This window comes from Salmo salar, chromosome 12 (assembly GCF_965601325.2).
Source record: "Salmo salar chromosome 12, fSalSal1, whole genome shotgun sequence".
NCBI lineage: Eukaryota > Metazoa > Chordata > Actinopteri > Salmoniformes > Salmonidae > Salmo > Salmo salar.
The window spans coordinates 621,137-642,363 of record NC_138302.1 but is presented as its reverse complement, the minus strand read 5'-3'; the positions used below and the strand labels follow the sequence as shown (position 1 = coordinate 642,363).

The 21,227-nt window shown below is 43.5% G+C and overlaps 1 long non-coding RNA gene across 1 annotated transcript; it reads right to left on the bottom strand.

Annotated features, from left to right (window-relative positions):
* Window positions 1-3,739: 3,739 nt before the first annotated feature.
* On the bottom strand, window positions 3,740-8,882 carry LOC145859371 (uncharacterized). The gene is made up of 2 exons (XR_014379553.1): window positions 8,798-8,882; window positions 3,740-3,842 (listed from the first exon to the last, which is right to left on the bottom strand). It is a non-coding gene; the product is annotated as an uncharacterized LOC145859371 (long non-coding RNA).
* Between the last annotated feature and the right edge of the window lie 12,345 nt (window positions 8,883-21,227).

Sequence of the window (21,227 nt, the reverse complement as noted above, 5' to 3'; positions counted from 1 at the left end):
ATGAGCACCCATTAAGAAAATGACCTAACCCTAACCCACCCATTAAGAAAATGACCTAACCCTAATGAGCATGCACCCATTAAGAAAATGACCTAACCCTAATGAGCATGCACCCATTAAGAAAATGACCTAACCCTAATAAGCATGCACCCATTAAGAAAATGAACTAACCCTAACCCACCCATTAAGAAAATGACCTAACCCTAACCCTAATAAGCACCCATTAAGAAAATGACCTAACCCTAATAAGCACCCATTAAGAAAATGACCTAACCCTAATAAGCATGCACCCATTAAGAAAATGACTGTAAAAACTGTTAAATCCCCTTGTATTGATAAGGAATTGCAAAAACGAACTAACATTCCTTATTATAATATCTGTCATACCTTATTATATTATGAGTTATTATGATAAGGAATGTTATTTATTATAAGATATTAATGTTATTATGATAAGAAATGTTAGTTATTATGATATGACAGCTATTATGAGGTATAACAGTTATTATGATAAGGAATGTTAGTTATTATGATGAGGTATATGTGTTATGATGATGAGGTATATGTGTTATTATGATGAGATATATTTGTTATGATGAGATATATTTATTATTATGATTAGGTATATGTGTTATTATGATAAGGTATATTTGTTATTATGATGAGGTATATGTGTTATTTTGATAAGGTATATTTGTTATTATGTGTTTGTTATTATGATAAGGTATATTTGTTATGATGATGAGGTATATTTGTTATTATGATAAGGTATATTTGTTATTAGGATGAGATGTATTTGTTATTATAAGGTATATTTGTTATGATGATGAGGTATATTTGTTATTATGATGAGGTATATGAGTTATTATGATGAGGTATATTTGTTATTACGATAAGGTATATTTGTTATTATGATGAGGTATATGTGTTATTATGATGAGGTATATGTGTTATTATGATGAGATATGACAGGTATTATGATGAGGTATATGTGTTATTATGATAAGGTAAATGTGTTATTATGATGAGGTATATTTGTTATTATGAGATATGACAGGTATTATGATGAGGTATATGTGTTATTATGATGAGGTATATTTGTTATTATGATGAGGTATGTGTTTTTATGATAAGGTATATTTGTTATTTTGATAAGGTATATTTGTTATTATGATGAGGTATATTTGTTATTATGATAAGGTATATTTGTTATGATAAGGTATATTTGTTAAGATTATGAGGTATATTTGTTATTAAGATGAGGTATATGTGTTATTATGATGAGGTATATTTGTTATTATGAGATATGACAGGTATTATGATGAGGTATATTTGTTATTATAATGAGGTATATGTGTTATTATGATGAGGTATAATTGTTATTATGAGATATGACAGATATTATGATAAGGTATATTTGTTATTATGATGAGGTATATTTGTTATTATGATGAGGTATGTGTTATTATGATAAGGTATATGTGTTATTATGATGAGGTATATGTGTTATTATGATGAGGTATATTTGTTTTTATGATGAGGTATATGTGTTATTATGATAAGGTGTATTTGTTATTATGATGAAGTATATGTGTTATTATGATGAGGTATATTTGTTATTATGATTAGGTATATGTGTTATTATGATGAGGTATATTTGTTATTATGATGAGGTCTATGTGTTATTATGATAAGGTATATTTATTATGATGAGGTATATGTGTTATGATGATGAGGTATGTGTTATTATGATGAGGTATATGTGTTATTATGATGAGGTATATTTGTTATTATGATGAGGTATATGTGTTATTATGATGAGGTATATTTGTTATTATGATGAAGTATATGTGTTATTATGATGAGGTATATGTGTTATTATGATGAGGTATATTTGTTATTATGATGAGGTATATGTGTTATGATGATGAGGTATATGTGTTATGATGATGAGGTATATGTGTTATGATGATGATGTATATGTGTTATTATGATGAGGTATATTTGTTATTATGTTGAGGTATATGTGTTATTATGATGAGGTATATTTGTTATTATTATGAAGTATATGTGTTATTATGATGAGGTATATGTGTTATTATGATGAGGTATATTTGTTATTATTATGAGGTATATGTGTTATGATGATGAGGTATATTTGTTATGATGATGAGGTATATGTGTTATGATGATGAGGTATATTTGTTATTATGATGAGGTATATGTGTTATTATGATGAGGTATATTTGTTGTTATGATATGACCGTTGACCTGTAACTGTTATTGATGTCCATCAGTCATATTGTTCTAAATGAAGGGCTAAAGGCTGGTTTACACTCTGTCTATCGACATATCCACAGCTGTCAGCCACATCAAAACGACAGCCTTTTGCATGACATCTGCAGCCCGGTGCTCCAAATAGTAAACATTCTCTAACACCAGGAAACATTTAAAAAAGGAATTCAGTAAATGTGAACCTAGCAAACCAGAGGCAACTAAAAGCTATTTCCAAAACAGTGTTTTGGTTAGTTGCTAACTAGTTCAAATAACGACCAGAGTATAGCTGACAACAATCTTACTACTTTTTTTAATTCATTATTACAGGAACATAAAATCCACAACATCGTTATTTAAAAGAAAATTGTGAGCTGACAGAAAATAGTTGACTGCTCCAGAGTGACGAAATAAAAAACCAGGTCATTCTCTTTCAGACCTTTAGAACTACTGTCATTCTATCTGAGAACTTTAGAACTACTGTCATTCTATCTGAGACCTTTAGAACTACTGTCATTCTATCTGAGACCTTTAGAACTACTGTCATTCATTCTATCTAAGACCTTTAGAACTACTGTCATTCTATCTGAGACCTTTAGAACTACTGTCATTCTATCTGAGACCTTTAGAACTACTGTCATTCTATCTGAGACCATTAGAACTACTGTCATTCTATCTGAGAACTTTAGAACTACTGCATCATCTGGTCACAGGAGGATTCTGGTCCGGTTGCCGTGGCAGTTCGGTAACCGCGACAACGGACCGCTACAGTCGCCGTGGAGACGAGAACTTTTTTTCCCCAGTGTGTCTGCAACAAAGGAAACTTGACAGTCTACAGACATTCTAACAGGAGTAGAAATTAAAGGTTTGTTTTGACCAGCGACACTTGTCACATTCTAATTGTCCATAGACATGTTATTAGACCAAGTATAAATAAACTGGCCTTAAATCTACATTAATTGAATAGTGGAAATCTTTCAGATTGTCTTTATAAACTATACCCATAATTATATATTCATAAATATAACTTATAATAAATTACAATAAATATAATTATTATAATAAATATAACTACTAGACTGTAGTATTACTTATAGAAGATAATATAAACTATACCCATAATTCTATATTCATAAATATAACTTATAATAAATATAATTATTATAATAAATATAACTACTAGACTGTAGTATTACTTCTAGAAGATAATATAAACTATACCCATAATTCTATATTCATAAATATAACTTATAATAAATATAACTACTAGACTGTAATATTACTTCTAGAAGTAGATCCAAGGTCATGAATGGTTGCTATAGTGATACAAGGGTGACCAGATCTGGTTGTTATGAACATGGTGGTTGTGGTGTTCCGATGGCGATCAGATCTGGTTGTTATGAACATGGTGGTTGTGGTGTTCCCATGGCTATCAGATCTGAGAGTTGGTTGCGGAGCTTGTTCCTGTTGGTCCCGCCCCTTTAGCCTTTCCATCATCTTCTGTTGCCTGGGTAACCATGGCAGGAGAGGGGCTGGAGTGACGCTGTCGCCTCATGAAGGGAAATACACTGAGAGAAGGAAGGAAGAGAGGAGGGAGAGAGGGAGGAAAGGAGATGGGAGAGAGGAAAGGAGATAGGAAAGGAGATAGGGAAGGAGATGGGAGAGGCAGGGAGAAAGGAGGGAGAGGCAGGGAGAAAGGAGGGAGAGGGAGAGAGGAAAGGAGATAGGGAAGGAGATGGGAGAAAGGAGGGAGAGAGGAAAGGAGAAATGAGGGAGAGGGAGGGAGAGAAAGGAAGGCAGGGAGAGAGGAAAGGAGATAGGGAGGGAGATGGGAGAGGCAGGGAGAAAGGAGGGAGAGGGAGAGAAGAAAAGGAGATAGGGAAGGAGATGGGAGAGGCAGGGAGAAAGGAGGGAGAGGGAGAGAGGAAAGGAGATAGGGAAGGAGATGGGAGAGGCAGGGAGAAAGGAGGGAGAGGGAGAGAGGAAAGGAGATAGGGAAGGAGATGGGAGAGAGGAAAGGAGATAGGGAAGGAGATAGGAAAGGGGATAGGGAAGGAGATAGGAGATAGGGAAGGAGATGGGAGAGAGGAAAGGGGATAGGGAAGGAGATGGGAGAGAGGAAAGGAGATAGGGAAGGAGATGGGAGAGGCAGGGAGAGAGGAAAGGAGATAGGGAAGGAGATGGGAGAGGCAGGGAGAAAGGAGGGAGAGGGAGAGAAGAAAAGGAGATATGGAAGGAGATGGGAGAGGCAGGGAGAAAGGAGGGAGAGGGAGAGAGGAAAGGAGATAGGGAAGGAGATGGGAGAGGCAGGGAGAAGGGAGAGAGGAAAGGAGATAGGGAAGGAGATGGGAGAGAGGAAAGGAGATAGGGAAGGAGATGGGAGAGAGGAAAGGAGGGAGAGGGAGGGAGAGAAAGGAAGGCAGGGAGAGAGGAAAGGAGATAGGGAAGGAGATGGGAGAGGCAGGGAGAAAGGAGGGAGAGGGAGAGAGGAAAGGAGATAGGGAAGGAGATGGGAGAGGCAGGGAGAAAGGAGGGAGAGGGAGAGAGGAAAGGAGAGAGGAAAGGAGATAGGGAAGGAGATGGGAGAGGCAGGGAGAGAGGAAAGGAGATAGGGAAGGAGATGGGAGATGCAGGGAGAAAGGAGGGAGAGGGAGAGAGGAAAGGAGATAGGGAAGGAGATGGGAGAGGCAGGGAGAAAGGAGGGAGAGAGGAAAGGAGATAGGGAAGGAGATGGGAGAGGCAGGGAGAAAGGAGGGAGAGGGAGAGAGAAAAGGAGATAGGGAAGGAGATGGGAGAAAGGAGGGAGAGGGAGAGTGGAAAGGAGATAGGGAAGGAGATGGGAGAGGCAGGGAGAAAAGGAAAGAAGCAGAGAGAAATGAGGGAGACGGAGAGAGGAAAGGAGATATGGGAGAGGCAGGGAGAAAGGAGGGAGAGGGAGGGAGGAAAGGATATAGGGAAGGAGATGGGAGAGGCAGGGAGAAATGAGGGAGAGGGAGAGAGGAAAGGAGATAGGGAAGGAGATGGGAGAGGCAGGGAGAAATGAGGGAGAGGGAGAGAGGAAAGGAGATAGGGAAGGAGATGGGAGAGGCAGGGAGAAAGGGAAAGAAGCAGAGAGAAATGAGGGAGAGGGAGAGAGTAAAGAGAGCGGGAAGTACGACCAACAGCATCGTTGGATATAGTAAATACAGTATATAAATGAATATAGTGAGTATATTGTAGTATATAAGGGGTATATACAGTAGTGAGCATATATTGTTAATATAATGAGAATATTATAGTATATATTGAGGAGTATATATTGTTAATATAATGAGAATATTATAATATATATTGAGGAGTATATATTATTAATATAGTGAGTATATTGTAATATTTAAGGAGTATATATTGAGGAGTATATATTGTTAATATAGTGAGTATATTATAGTATTAAGGAGTATATATTGAGGAGTATATATTGTTAATATAGTGAGTATATTGTAGTATTTAAGGTGTATATATTGCGGAGTATATATTGTTATAGTGAGTATATTGTAGTATTTAAGGAGTATATAGTATATATTGCTAATATAGTGAGTATATTGTAGTATATACGGAGGAGTATATATTGTTAATACATATATTGAGGAGTATATATATTGTATATATTGTTAATATGGTGAGTATGTTGTAGTATATAAGGGGTATATACAGTAGTGAGTATATATTGTTAATATAATGAGAGTATTATAGTATATATTGAGGAGTATATATTGTTAATATAATGAGAATATTATAATATATATTGAGGAGTATATATTATTAATATAGAGAGTATATTGTAATATTTAAGGAGTATATATTGAGGAGTATATATTGTTAATATAGTGAGTATATTATAGTATTAAGGAGTATATATTGAGGAGTATATATTGTTAATATAGTGAGTATATTGTAGTATTTAAGGTGTATATATTGCGGAGTATATATTGTTATAGTGAGTATATTGTAGTATTTAAGGAGTATATAGTATATATTGCTAATATAGTGAGTATATTGTAGTATATACGGAGTATATATTGTAATATAGTATATTTTGAGGAGTATATATTGTTAATATAGTGAGTATATTGTAGTATATAAGGAGTATATATTGTAATATAGTATATTTTATACTATATAGACCCCATACTGGTATTATACTATATAGACCCCATAGTGGTATTATACTATATAGACCCCATACTGGTATTATACTATATAGACCCCATAGTGGTATTATACTATATAGACCCCATACTGGTATTATACTATATAGACCCCATACTGGTATTATACTATATAGACCCCATACTGGTATTATACAATATAGACCGCATACTCTGGTATTAAATACACCTCGCTCTGACCCCTGACCCCATACTCTGGTATTAAATACACCTCGCTCTGACCCCTGACCCCATACTCTGGTATTAAATACACCTCACTCTGACCCCTGACCCCATACTCTGGTATTAAATACACCTCACTCTGACCCCTGACCCCATACTCTGGTATTAAATACACCTCACTCTGACCCTTGACCCCATACTCTGGTATTAGATACACCTCACTCTGACCCCTGACCCCATACTCTGGTATTAAATACACCTCACTCTGACCCCTGACCCCATAAGCCAAGTTAACAAACAGATCACCGTCCATTTCGAATCTCACGGTACCTTCTCTGTTATGCAATCTGGTTTCCGAGCTGGTCATGGGTGTCCCTCAGCCACGCTCAAGGTCTTAAACGATATCATAACCGCCATCGATAAAAGACAATACTGTGCAGCCGTATTCATCGACCTGGCCTTGGTTTCTCAAATGATTGCCTCGCCTGGTTCACCAAATACTTCTCAGACAGAGTTCAGTGTGTCAAATCGGAGGGTCTGTTGTCCGGACATCTGGCAGTCTCTATGGGGTACCACAGGTTCAACTCTCGGGCCGACTCTCTTCTCTGTGTACATCAATGATGTCGCTCTTATGGCTGGTGATTCTCTGATCCACCTCTACGTAGACGACACCATTCTGTATGCTTCTGGCACTTCTTTGGACACTGTGTTAACTAACCTCCAGACGAGCTTCAATGCCATACAACTCTCCTTCCGTGGCCTCCAACTGCTCCTAAATACAAGTAAAACTACATGCATGCTATTCAACCGATCGCTGCCCGCACCTGCCCGCCCATCCAGCATCACTACTCTGGACGGTTCTAACTTAGAATACGTGGACAACTACAAATACCTAGGTGTCTGGCTAGACTGTAAACTCTCCTTCCAGACTCACATTAAGCATCTCCAATCCAAAATTAAATCTAGAATCGGCGTCCTATTTTGCAACAAAGCCTACTTCACTCTCGCTGCCAAACATACCCTTGTAAAATTGACTATCCTGCCAATCCTTGACGTCGGCGATGTCATTTACAAAACAGCCTCCAACACTCTACTCAGCAAATTGGATGTAGTCTATTACAGTGCCATCCGTTTTGTCACCAAAGCCCCATATACCACCCACCACTGCGACCTGTATGCTCTCGTTGGCTGGCCCTCACTTCATATTCACCCACAGGCTCCAGGTCATCTATAAGTCTCTGCTAGGTAAAGCCCTGCCTTATCGCAGCTCACTGGTCACCATAGCAACACCCACCCATAGCACGCGCTATGTATATTGAGGAGGAGTATATTGATGAGTATATATTGCAATGTAGTATACTGAGGAGTAAATATTGTAATGTAGTATACTGAGGAGTATATATTGTAATGTAGTATATTGAGGAGTAAATATTGTAATGTAGTATACTGAGGAGTAAATATTGTAATGTAGAATATTGAGGAGTATATATTGTAATAAAGTATATTGAGGAGTATATATTGTAGTATATTGATGATATATATTGTAATGTAGTATATTGAAGAGTATATATTGTAATGTTGTATATTGAGGAGTATATATTGTAATGTAGTATATTGAGGAGTATATATTGTAATGTAGTATATTGAGGAGTATATTTTGTAATGTAGTATTTTGAGGAGTAAATATTGTAATGTAGTATATTGAGGAGTATATGTTGTAATGTAGTATATTGAGGAGTGAATAATGTAATGTAGTATTTTGACGAGTAAATATTGTAATGTAGAATATTGAGGAGTATATATTGTAATGTAGTATATTGAGGAGTATATATTGTAGTATATTGATGGATATATATTGTAATGTAGTATATTGAAGAGTATATATTGTAATGTTGTATATTGAGGAGTATATATTGTAATATAGTATATTGAGGAGTATATATTGTAATGTAGTATATTGAGGAGTATATTTTGTAATGTAGTATATTGAAGAGTATATATTGTAATGTTGTATATTGAGGAGTATATATTGTAATGTAGTATATTGAGGAGTATATATTGTAATGTAGTATATTGAGGAGTACATATTTTAATGAAGTATATTGAGAAGTATATATTGTAATGTAAAATATTGAGGAGTATTTACTGAGTACCTCTTCTTGGTCTCCTGGGGAACGATGGCATTGGCCAGCATGTCCTTATACAGCTCAGACTTCAGATACCTGGGGTAGGAGTCCTAGAGGTCAGAGGTTAGAGGTTAGATACCTGGGGTAGGAGTCCTAGAGGTTAGAGGTTAGTTACCTGGGGTAGGAGTCCTAGAGGTTAGAGGTTAGATAACTGGGGTAGGAGTCCTAGAGGTTAGAGATTAGATACCTGGAGTAGGAGTCATAGAGGTTAGAGGTTAGATACCTGGGGTAGGAGTACTAGAGGTTAGAGGTTAGATACCTGGGGTTGGAGTACTAGAGGTTAGATACCTGGTGTAGGAGTCCTAGAGGATAGAGGTTAGATACCTGAGGTAGGAGTCCTAGAGGTTAGAGATTAGATACCTGAGGTAGGAGTCCTAGAGGTTAGAGGTCAGATACCTGGGGTTGGAGTACTAGAGGTTAGATACCTGGGGTAGGAGTCCTAGAGGTTAGATACCTGGGGTAGGAGTCCTAGAGGTTAGAGGTTAGATACCTGGGGTAGGATTCCTAGAGGTTAGAGGTTAGAAACCTGGGGTAGGAGTCCTAGAGGTTAGAGGTTAGATACTTGGGGTAGGAGTCCTAGAGGTTAGAGGTTAGATACCTGGGGTAGGAGTCCTAGAGGTCAGAGGTTAGAGATTAGATACCTGGGGTAGGAGACCTAGAGTTTAGAGGTTAGATACCTGGGGTAGGAGTCCTAGAGTTTAGAGGTTAGATACCTGGGGTAGGAGTAATAGAGGTCAGAGGTTAGATACCTGGGGTAGGAGTCCTAGAGGTTAGAGGTTAGATACCTGGGGTAGGAGTCCTAGAGTTTAGAGGTTAGATACCTGGGGTAGGAGTCCTAGAGGTTAGAGGTTAGATACCTGGGAAAGGAGTAATAGAGGTCAGAGGTTAGATACCTGGGGTAGGAGTCCTAGAGGTTAGAGGTTAGATACCTGGGGTAGGAGTACTAGAGATTAGAGGTTAGATACCTGGGGTAGGAGTCCTAGAGGTTAGATGTTAGATACCTGAGGTAGGAGTCCTAGAGGTTAGAGGTTAGATACCTGAGGTAGGAGTCCTAGAGGTTAGAGGTTAGATACCTGGGGTTGGAGTACTAGAGGTTAGATACCTGGGGTAGGAGTCCTAGAGGTTAGATACCTGGGGTAGGAGTCCTAGAGGTTAGAGGTTAGATACCTGGGGTAGGATTCCTAGAGGTTAGAGGTTAGAAACCTGGGGTAGGAGTCCTAGACGTTAGAGGTTAGATACTTGGGGTAGGGTGTCCTAGAGGTTAGAGGTTAGATACCTGGGGTAGGAGTACTAGAGGTTAGAGGTTAGATACCTGGGGTAGGAGTCCTAGAGTTTAGAGGTTAGATACCTGGGGTAGGAGTGCTAGAGGTTAGATACCTGGGGTAGGAGTCCTAGAGGTTAGAGGTTAGATATCTGGGGTAGGAGTCCTAGAGGTCAGAGGTTAGAGGTTAGATACCTGGGGTAGGAGTCCTAGAGGTTAGAGGTTAGATACCTGGGGTAGGAGTCCTAGAGGTTAGAGGTTAGATACCTGGGGTAGGAGTCCTAGAGGTCAGAGGTTAGAGATTAGATACCTGGGGTAGGAGTCCTAGAGGTTAGAGGTTAGATACCTGGGGTAGGAGTCCTAGAGTTTAGAGGTTAGATACCTGGGGTAGGAGTACTAGAGGTCAGAGGTTAGATACCTGGGGTAGGAGTCCTAGAGGTTAGAGGTTAGATACCTGGGGTAGGAGTCCTAGAGGTTAGAGGTTAGATACCTGGGGTAGGAGTCCTAGAGGTTAGAGGTTAGATACCTGGGGTTGGAGTACTAGAGGTTAGATACCTGGGGTAGGAGTCCTAGAGGTTAGATACCTGGGGTAGGAGTCCTAGAGGTTAGAGGTTAGATACCTAGGGTAGGATTCCTAGAGGTTAGAGGTTAGAAACCTGGGGTAGGAGTCCTAGAGGTTAGAGGTTAGATACTTGGGGTAGGAGTCCTAGAGGTTAGAGGTTAGATACCTGGGGTAGGAGTCCTAGAGGTCAGAGGTTAGATACCTGGGGTAGGAGTCCTAGAGGTCAGAGGTTAGAGATTAGATACCTGGGGTAGGAGTCCTAGAGTTTAGAGGTTAGATACCTGGGGTAGGAGTCCTAGAGTTTAGAGGTTAGATACCTGGGGTAGGAGTAATAGAGGTCAGAGGTTAGATACCTGGGGTAGGAGTCCTAGAGGTTAGAGGTTAGATACCTGGGGTAGGAGTCCTAGAGTTTAGAGGTTAGATACCTGGGGTAGGAGTCCTAGAGGTTAGAGGTTAGATACCTGGGGTAGGAGTAATAGAGGTCAGAGGTTAGATACCTGGGGTAGGAGTCCTAGAGGTTAGATACCTGGGGTAGGAGTACTAGAGGTTAGAGGTTAGATACCTGGGGTAGGAATCCTAGAGGTTAGATGTTAGATACCTGAGGTAGGAGTCCTAGAGGTTAGAGGTTAGATACCTGAGGTAGGAGTCCTACAGGTTAGAGGTTAGATACCTGGGGTTGGAGTACTAGAGGTTAGATACCTGGGGTAGGAGTCCTAGAGTTTAGATACCTGGGGTAGGAGTCCTAGAGGTTAGAGGTTAGATACCTGGGGTAGGAGTCCTAGAGGTTAGAGGTTAGATACCTGGGAAAGGAGTAATAGAGGTCAGAGGTTAGATACCTGGGGTAGGAGTCCTAGAGGTTAGAGGTTAGATACCTGGGGTAGGAGTACTAGAGGTTAGAGGTTAGATACCTAGGGTAGGAGTCCTAGAGGTTAGATGTTAGATACCTGAGGTAGGAGTCCTAGAGGTTAGAGGTTAGATACCTGAGGTAGGAGTCCTAGAGGTTAGAGGTTAGATACCTGGGGTTGGAGTACTAGAGGTTAGATACCTGGGGTAGGAGTCCTAGAGGTTAGAGGTTAGATACCTGGGGTAGGATTCCTAGAGGTTAGAGGTTAGAAACCGGGGGTAGGAGTCCTAGACGTTAGAGGTTAGATACTTAGGGTAGGAGTCCTAGAGGTTAGAGGTTAGATACCTGGGGTAGGAGTCCTAGAGGTTAGAGGTTAGATACCTGGGGTAGGAGTCCTAGAGTTTAGAGGTTAGATACCTGGGGTAGGAGTGCTAGAGGTTAGAGGTTAGATACCTGGGGTAGGAGTCCTAGAGGTTAGATATCTGGGGTAGGAGTCCTAGAGGTCAGAGGTTAGAGGTTAGATACCTGGGGTAGGAGTCCTAGAGTTCAAAGGTTAGATACCTGGGGTAGGAGTCCTAGAGCTCAGAGGTGAGATACCTGGGGTAGGAGTCCTAGAGGTCAGAGGTTAGAGATTAGATACCTGGGGTAGGAGTCCTAGAGGTTAGAGGATAGATACCTGGGTAGGAGTCCTAGAGGTTAGAGGTTAGATACTTGGGTTAGGGGTCCTAGAGGTTAGAGGTTAGATACCTGGGGTAGGAGTACTAGAGGTTAGAGGTTAGATACCTGGGGTAGGAGTACTAGAGGTTAGAGGTTAGATACCTGGGGTAGGAGTCCTAGAGTTTAGAGGTTAGATACCTGGGGTAGGAGTAATAGAGGTCAGAGGATAGATACCTGGGGTAGGAGTCCTAGAGGTTAGAGGTTAGATACCTGGGGTAGGAGTGCTAGAGGTTAGAGGTTAGATACCTGGGGTAGTAGTCCTAGAGGTTAGATATCTGGGGTAGGAGTCCTAGAGGTCAGAGGTTAGATACCTGGGGTAGGAGTCCTAGAGTTCAGAGGTTAGATACCTGGGGTAGGAGTCCTAGACGTCAGAGGTTAGAGATTAGATACCTGGGGTAGGAGTCCTAGAGGTTAGAGGTTAGATACCTGGGGTAGGAGTCCTAGAGGTCAGAGGTTAGATACCTGGGGTAGGAGTCCTAGAGGTCAGAGGTTAGATACCTGGGGTAGGAGTCCTAGAGGTCAGAGGTTAGAGATTAGATACCTGTGGTAGGAGTCCTAGAGGTTAAAGGTTAGATACCTGGGGTAGGAGTAATAGAGGTCAGAGGTTAGATACCTGGGGTAGGAGTCCTAGAGGTTAGAGGTTAGATACCTGGGGTAGGAGTCCTAAAGTTTAGAGGTTAGATACCTGGGGTAGGAGTCCTAGAGTTTTAGGTTAGATACCTGGGGTAGGAGTCCTAGAGGTTAGAGGTTAGATACCTGGGGTAGGAGTAATAGAGGTCAGAGGTTAGATACCTGGGGTAGGAGTCCTAGAGGTTAGAGGTTAGATACCTGGGGTAGGAGTACTAGAGGTTAGAGGTTAGATACCTGGGGTTGGAGTACTAGAGGTTAGATACCTGGGGTAGGAGTCATAGAGGTTAGATACCTGAGGTAGGAGTCCTAGAGGTTAGAGGTTAGATACCTGAGGTAGGAGTCCTAGAGGTTAGAGGTTAGATACCTGGGGTTGGAGTACTAGAGGTTAGATACCTGGGGTAGGAGTCCTAGAGCTTAGATACCTGGGGTAGGAGTCCTAGAGGTTAGAGGTTAGATACCTTGGGTAGGATTCCTAGAGGTTAGAGGTTAGAAACCTGGGGTAGGAGTCCTAGAGGTTAGAGGTTAGATACTTGGGGTAGGAGTCCTAGAGGTTAGAGGTTAGATACCTGGGGTAGGAGTCCTAGAGGTCAGAGGTTAGATACCTGGGGTAGGAGTCCTAGAGGTCAGAGGTTAGAGATTAGATACCTGGGGTAGGAGTCCTAGAGTTTAGAGGTTAGATACCTGGGGTAGGAGTCCTAGAGTTTAGAAGTTAGATACCTGGGGTAGGAGTAATAGAGGTCAGAGGTTAGATACCTGGGGTAGGAGTCCTAGAGGTTAGAGGTTAGATACCTGGGGTAGGAGTCCTAGAGTTTAGAGGTTAGATACCTGGGGTAGGAGTCCTAGAGGTTAGAGGTTAGATACCTGGGGTAGGAGTAATAGAGGTCAGAGGTTAGATACCTGGGGTAGGAGTCCTAGAGGTTAGAGGTTAGATACCTGGGGTAGGAGTACTAGAGGTTAGAGGTTAGATACCTGGGGTTGGAGTACTAGAGGTTAGATACCTGGTGTAGGAGTCCTAGAGGTTAGAGGTTAGATACCTGAGGTAGGAGTCCTAGAGGTTAGAGATTAGATACCTGAGGTAGGAGTCCTAGAGGTTAGAGGTCAGATACCTGGGGTTGGAGTACTAGAGGTTAGATACCTGGGGTAGGAGTCCTAGAGGTTAGATACCTGGGGTAGGAGTCCTAGAGGTTAGAGGTTAGATACCTGGGGTAGGATTCCTAGAGGTTAGAGGTTAGAAACCTGGGGTAGGAGTCCTAGAGGTTAGAGGTTAGATACTTGGGGTAGGAGTCCTAGAGGTTAGAGGTTAGATACCTGGGGTAGGAGTCCTAGAGGTCAGAGGTTAGAGATTAGATACCTGGGGTAGGAGTCCTAGAGTTTAGAGGTTAGATACCTGGGGTAGGAGTAATAGAGGTCAGAGGGTAGATACCTGGGGTAGGGGTCCTAGAGGTTAGAGGTTAGATGCCTGGGGTAGGAGGGTTAGAGGTTAGACACCTGGGGTAGGAGTACCAGAGGTTAGAGGTTAGATACCTGGGGTAGGAGTCTTAGAGGTTAGATACCTGGGGTAGGAATCCTAGAGGTTAGAGGTTAGATACCTGGGGTAGGAGTCCTAGAGGTTAGAGGTTAGATACCTGGGGTAGGAGTCCTAGAGGTCAGAGGTTAGATAGCTGGGGTAGGAGTCCTAGAGGTTAGAGGTTAGATACCTGGGGTAGTAGTACTAGAGGTCAGAGGTTAGAGGTTAGATACCTGGGGTAGTAGTCCTAGAGGTTAGAGGTTAGAAATCTGGGGTAGGAGTTCTAGAGGTTAGAGGTTAGATACGTTGGGTAGGAGTACTAGAGGTTAGAGGTTAGATACCTGTGGTAGGAGTCCTAGTGGTTAGAGGTTAGATACCTGGGGTAGGAGTTATAGAGGTCAGAGGTTAGATAGCTGGGGTAGGAGTCCTAGAGGTTAGAGGTTAGATACCTGGGGTAGTAGTACTAGAGGTCAGAGGTTAGAGGTTAGATACCTGGGGTAGTAGTCCTAGAGGTTAGAGGTTAGATACCTTGGGTATGAGTACTAGAGGTTAGAGGTTAGATACCTGGGGTAGGACTACTAGAGGTTAGAGGTTAGATACCTGGGGTAGGAGTCCTAGAGGTTAGAGGTTAGATACCTGGGGTAGGAGTCCTGGAGGTTAGAGATTAGATTCCTGGGGTAGGAGTACTAGAGGTTAGAGGTTAGAAACCTGGGGTAGGAGTACTAGAGGTTAGATACCTTGGGTAGGAGTCCTAGCGGTCAGAGGTTAGAGGTTAGATACCTGGGGAAGGAGTCCTAGAGGTTAGAGGTTAGATACCTGGGGTAGGATGACTAGAGGTTAAATACCTGGGGTAGGAGTACTAGAGGTTAGAGTTTAGAGGTTAGAAATCTGGGGTAGGAGTTCTAGAGGTTAGATACGTTGGGTAGGAGTACTAGAGGTTAGAGGTTAGATACCTGGGGTAGGAGTCCTAGAGGTCAGAGGTTAGATACCTGGGGTAGGAGTCCTAGAGGTCAGAGGTTAGAGATTAGATACCTGGGGTAGGAGTCCTAGAGTTTAGAGGTTAGATACCTGGGGTAGGAGTCCTAGAGTTTAGAGGTTAGATACCTGGGGTAGGAGTAATAGAGGTCAGAGGTTAGATACCTGGGGTAGGAGTCCTAGAGGTTAGAGGTTAGATACCTGGGGTAGGAGTCCTAGAGTTTAGAGGTTAGATACCTGGGGTAGGAGTCCTAGAGGTTAGAGGTTAGATACCTGGGGTAGGAGTAATAGAGGTCAGAGGTTAGATACCTGGGGTAGGAGTCCTAGAGGTTAGAGGTTAGATACCTGGGGTAGGAGTACTAGAGGTTAGAGGTTAGATACCTGGGGTTGGAGTACTAGAGGTTAGATACCTGGTGTAGGAGTCCTAGAGGTTAGAGGTTAGATACCTGAGGTAGGAGTCCTAGAGGTTAGAGATTAGATACCTGAGGTAGGAGTCCTAGAGGTTAGAGGTCAGATACCTGGGGTTGGAGTACTAGAGGTTAGATACCTGGGGTAGGAGTCCTAGAAGTTAGATACCTGGGGTAGGAGTCCTAGAGGTTAGAGGTTAGATACCTGGGGTAGGATTCCTAGAGGTTAGAGGTTAGAAACCTGGGGTAGGAGTCCTAGAGGTTAGAGGTTAGATACTTGGGGTAGGAGTCCTAGAGGTTAGAGGTTAGATACCTGGGGTAGGAATCCTAGAGGTCAGAGGTTAGAGATTAGATACCTGGGGTAGGAGTCCTAGAGTTTAGAGGTTAGATACCTGGGGTAGGAGTCCTAGAGTTTAGAGGTTAGATACCTGGGGTAGGAGTCCTAGTGTTTAGAGGTTAGAGGTTAGATACCTGGGGAAGGAGTCCTAGGGGTTAGAGGTTAGATGCCTTGGGTAGGACTACTACAGGTTAGATAACTGGGGTAGGAGTACTAGAGGTTAGAGGTTAGATACCTGGGGTAGGAGCCCTAGAGGTTAGAGGTTAGATACCTGGGGTAGGAGTGCTAGGGTTAGAGGTTAGATACCTGGGGTAGGAGTCCTAGAGGTTAGAGGTTAGATACCTGGGGTAGGAGTCTAGAGGTTAGAGGTTAGATACCTGGGGTAGGAGTCCTAGAGGTTAGAGGTTAGATACCTGGGGTAGGAGTCCTAGAGGTTAGAGGTTAGATACCTGGGGTAGGAGTCCTAGAGGTTAGAGGTTAGATACCTGGGGTAGGAGTACTAGAGGTTAGAGGTTAGATACCTGGGGTAGTAGTACTAGAGGTCAGAGGTTAGAGGTTAGATACCTGGGGTAGTAGTCCTAGAGGTTAGAGGTTAGATACCTGGGGTATGAGTACTAGAGGTTAGAGGTTAGATACCTGGGGTAGGACTACTAGAGGTTAGAGGTTAGATACCTGGGGTAGGAGTCCTAGAGGTTAGAGGTTAGATACCTGGGGTAGGAGTCCTAGAGGTTAGAGGTTAGATACCTGGGGTAGGAGTAGTAGAGGTTAGATACCTGGGGTAGGAGTCTAGAGGTTAGAGGTTAGATACCTGGGGTAGGAGTCCTAGAGGTTAGAGGTTAGATACCTGGGGTAGGAGTACTAGAGGTTAGAGGTTAGATACCTGGGGTAGGAGTCCTAGCGGTTAGAGGTTAGATACCTGGGGTAGGAGTCCTAGAGGTTAGAGGTTAGATACCTGGGGTAGGAGTCCTAGAGGTTAGAGGTTAGATACCTGGGGTAGGAGTCCTAGAGGTTAGAGGTTAGATACCTGGGGTAGGAGTCCTAGAGGTTAGAGGTTAGATACCTGGGGTAGGAGTCCTAGAGGTCAGAGGTTAGATACCTGGGGTAGGAGTCCTAGAGGTCTAGAGGTTAGATACCTGGGGTAGGAGTCCTAGAGGTTAGAGGTTAGATACCTGGGGTAGGAGTCCTAGAGGTTAGAGGTTAGATACCTGGGGTAGGAGTCCTAGAGGTTAGAGGTTAGATACCTGGGGTAGGAGTCCTAGAGGTAGAGGTTAGAGGTTAGATACCTGGGGTAGGAGTCCTAGAGGTTAGAGGTTAGATACCTGGGGTAGGAGTCCTAGAGGTTAGAGGTTAGATACCTGGGGTAGGAGTCCTAGAGGTTAGAGGTTAGATACCTGGGGTAGGAGTCCTAGAGGTTAGAGGTTAGATACCTGGGGTAGGAGTCCTAGAGGTTAGAGGTTAGATACCTGGGGTAGGAGTCCTAGAGGTTAGAGGTTAGATACCTGGGGTAGGAGTCCTAGAGGTCAGAGGTTAGAGGTTAGATACCTGGGGTAGGAGTCCTAGAGGTTAGAGGTTAGATACCTGGGGTAGGAGTCCTAGAGGTTAGAGGTTAGATACCTGGGGTAGGAGTCCTAGAGGTTAGAGGTTAGATACCTGGGGTAGGAGTCCTAGAGGTTAGAGGTTAGATACCTGGGGTAGGAGTCCTAGAGGTCAGAGGTTAGAGGTTAGATACCTGGGGTAGGAGTCCTAGAGGTTAGAGGTTAGATACCTGGGGTAGGAGTACTAGAGGTTAGAGGTTAGATACCTGGGGTAGGAGTACTAGAGGTTAGAGGTTAGATACCTGGGGTAGGAGTCCTAGAGGTTAGAGGTTAGATACCTGGGGTAGGAGTACTAGAGGTTAGAGGTTAGATACCTGGGGTAGGAGTCCTAGAGGTTAGAGGTTAGATACCTGGGGTAGGAGTCCTAGAGGTTAGAGGTTAGATACCTGGGGTAGGAGTACCAGAGGTTAGAGGTTAGATACCTGGGGTAGGAGTCAGGGTTAGAGGTTAGATACCTGGGGTAGGAGTCCTAGAGGTTAGAGGTTAGATACCTGGGGTAGGAGTCCTAGAGGTTAGAGGTTAGATACCTGGGGTAGGAGTCCTAGAGGTTAGAGGTTAGATACCTGGGGTAGGAGTCCTAGAGGTTAGAGGTTAGATACCTGGGGTAGGAGTCCTAGAGGTCAGAGGTTAGAGGTTAGATACCTGGGGTAGGAGTCCTAGAGGTTAGAGGTTAGATACCTGGGGTAGGAGTCCTAGAGGTTAGAGGTTAGATACCTGGGGTAGGAGTACTAGAGGTAGAGGTTAGATACCTGGGGTAGGAGTCCTAGAGGTTAGAGGTTAGAGGTTAGATGCCTGGGGTAGGAGGGTTAGAGGTTAGATACCTGGGGTAGGAGTACTAGAGGTTAGAGGTTAGATACCTGGGGTAGGAGTCCTTAGAGGTTAGATACCTGGGGTAGGAGTCCTAGAGGTTAGAGGTTAGATACCTGGGGTAGGAGTCCTAGAGGTTAGAGGTTAGATACCTGGGGTAGGAGTCCTAGAGGTCAGAGGTTAGATACCTGGGGTAGGAGTCCTAGAGGTTAGAGGTTAGATACCTGGGGTAGGAGTCCTAGAGGTTAGAGGTTAGATACCTGGGGTAGGAGTCTAGAGGTCAGAGGTTAGAGGTTAGATACCTGGGGTAGGAGTCCTAGAGGTTAGAGGTTAGATACCTGGGGTAGGAGTACTAGAGGTTAGAGGTTAGATACCTGGGGTAGGAGTACTAGAGGTTAGAGGTTAGATACCTGGGGTAGGAGTCCTAGAGGTTAGAGGTTAGATACCTGGGGTAGGAGTCCTAGAGGTTAGAGGTTAGATACCTGGGGTAGGAGTACTAGAGGTTAGAGGTTAGATACCTGGGGTAGGAGTACTAGAGGTTAGATACCTGGGGTAGGAGTACTAGAGGTTAGAGGTTAGAGGTTAGAAATCTGGGGTAGGAGTTCTAGAGGTTAGAGGTTAGATACGTTGGGTAGGAGTACTAGAGGTTAGAGGTTAGATACCTGTGGTAGGAGTCCTAGTGGTTAGAGGTTAGATACCTGGGGTAGGAGTTCTAGAGGTCAGAGGTTAGATAGCTGGGGTAGGAGTCCTAGAGGTTAGATGTTAGATACCTGGGGTAGGAGTCCTAGAGGTTAGAGGTTAGATACCTGGGGTAGGAGTCCTAGAGGTTAGAGGTTAGATACCTGGGGTAGGAGTCCTAGAGGTCAGAGGTTAGATAGCTGGGGTAGGAGTCCTAGAGGTTAGAGGTTAGATACCTGGGGTAGGAGTCCTAGAGGTCAGAGGTTAGAGGTTAGATACCTGGGGTAGGAGTCCTAGAGGTTAGAGGTTAGATACCTGGGGTAGGAGTACTAGAGGTTAGAGGTTAGATACCTGGGGTAGGAGTACTAGAGGTTAGAGGTTAGATACCTGGGGTAGGAGTACTAGAGGTTAGAGGTTAGATACCTGGGGTAGGAGTCCTAGAGGTTAGAGGTTAGATACCTGGGGTAGGAGTCCTAGAGGTTAGAGGTTAGATACCTGGGGTAGGAGTCCTAGAGCTTAGAGGTTAGATACCTGGGGTAGTAGTCCTAGAGGTTAGAGGTTAGATACCTGGGGTAGGAGTCCTAGAGGTCAGAGGTTAGATAGCTGGGGTAGGAGTCCTAGAGGTTAGAGGTTAGATACCTGGGGTAGTAGTACTAGAGGTCAGAGGTTAGAGGTTAGATACCTGGGGTAGTAGTCCTAGAGGTTAGAGGTTGGATACCTGGGGTAGGAGTCCTAGAGGTTAGAGGTTAGATACCTGGGGTAGGAGTACTAGAGGTTAGAGGTTAGAAACCTGGGGTAGGAGTACTCGAGGTTAGATACCTGGGGTAGGAGTCCTAGAGGTCAGAGGTTAGAGGTTAGATACCTGCGGAAGGAGTCCTAGAGGTTAGAGGTTAGATACCTGGGGTAGGAGTACTAGAGGTTAGATACCTGGAGTAGGAGTACTAGAGGTTAGAGGTTATAAACCTGGGGTAGGAGTCCTAGAGGTTAGACGTTAGATACCTGGGGTAGGAGTACTAGAGGGTAGATACCTGGGGTAGGGGTCCTAGAGGTTAGAGGTTAGATAGCCTGGGGTAGGAGGGTTAGAGGTTAGACACCTGGGGTAGGAGTACCAGAGGTTAGAGGTTAGATACCTGGGGTAGGAGTCTTAGAGGTTAGATACCTGGGGTAGGAATCCTAGAGGTTAGAGGTTAGATACCTGGGGTAGGAGTCCTAGAGGTTAGAGGTTAGATACCTGGGGTAGGAGTCCTAGAGGTCAGAGGTTAGATAGCTGGGGTAGGAGTCCTAGAGGTTAGAGGTTAGATACCTGGGGTAGTAGTACTAGAGGTCAGAGGTTAGAGGTTAGATACCTGGGGTAGTAGTCCTAGAGGTTAGAGGTTAGATACCTGGGGTATGAGTACTAGAGGTTAGAGGTTAGATACCTGGGGTAGGACTACTAGAGGTTAGAGGTTAGATACCTGGGGTAGGAGTCCTAGAGGTTAGAGGTTAGATACCTGGGGTAGGAGTCCTAGAGGTTAGAGGTTAGATTCCTGGGGTAGGAGTACTAGAGGTTAGAGGTTAGATACCTGGGGTAGGAGTACTAGAGGTTAGATACCTGGGGTAGGAGTCCTAGAGGTTAGAGGTTAGAGGTTAGATACCTGGGGTAGGAATCCTAGAGGTTAGAGGTTAGATACCTGGGGTAGGAGTACTAGAGGTTAGAGGTTAGATACCTGGGGTAGGAGTCCTAGTGGTTAGAGGTTAGATACCTGGGGTAGGAGTTCTAGAGGTCAGAGGTTAGATAGCTGGGGTAGGAGTCCTAGAGGTTAGAGGTTAGATACCTGGGGTAGGAGTCCTAGAGGTTAGAGGTTAGATACCTGGGGTAGGAGTCCTAGAGGTTAGAGGTTAGATACCTGGGGTAGGAGTACTAGAGTTTAGAGGTTAGATACCTGGGGTAGGAGTCCTAGAGGTTAGAGGTTAGATACCTGGGGTAGGAGTACTAGAGGTCGGAGGTTAGAGGTTAGATACCTGGGGTAGGAGTCCTAGAGGTTAGAGGTTAGATACCTGGGGTAGGAGTCCTAGAGGTTAGAGGTTAGATACCTGG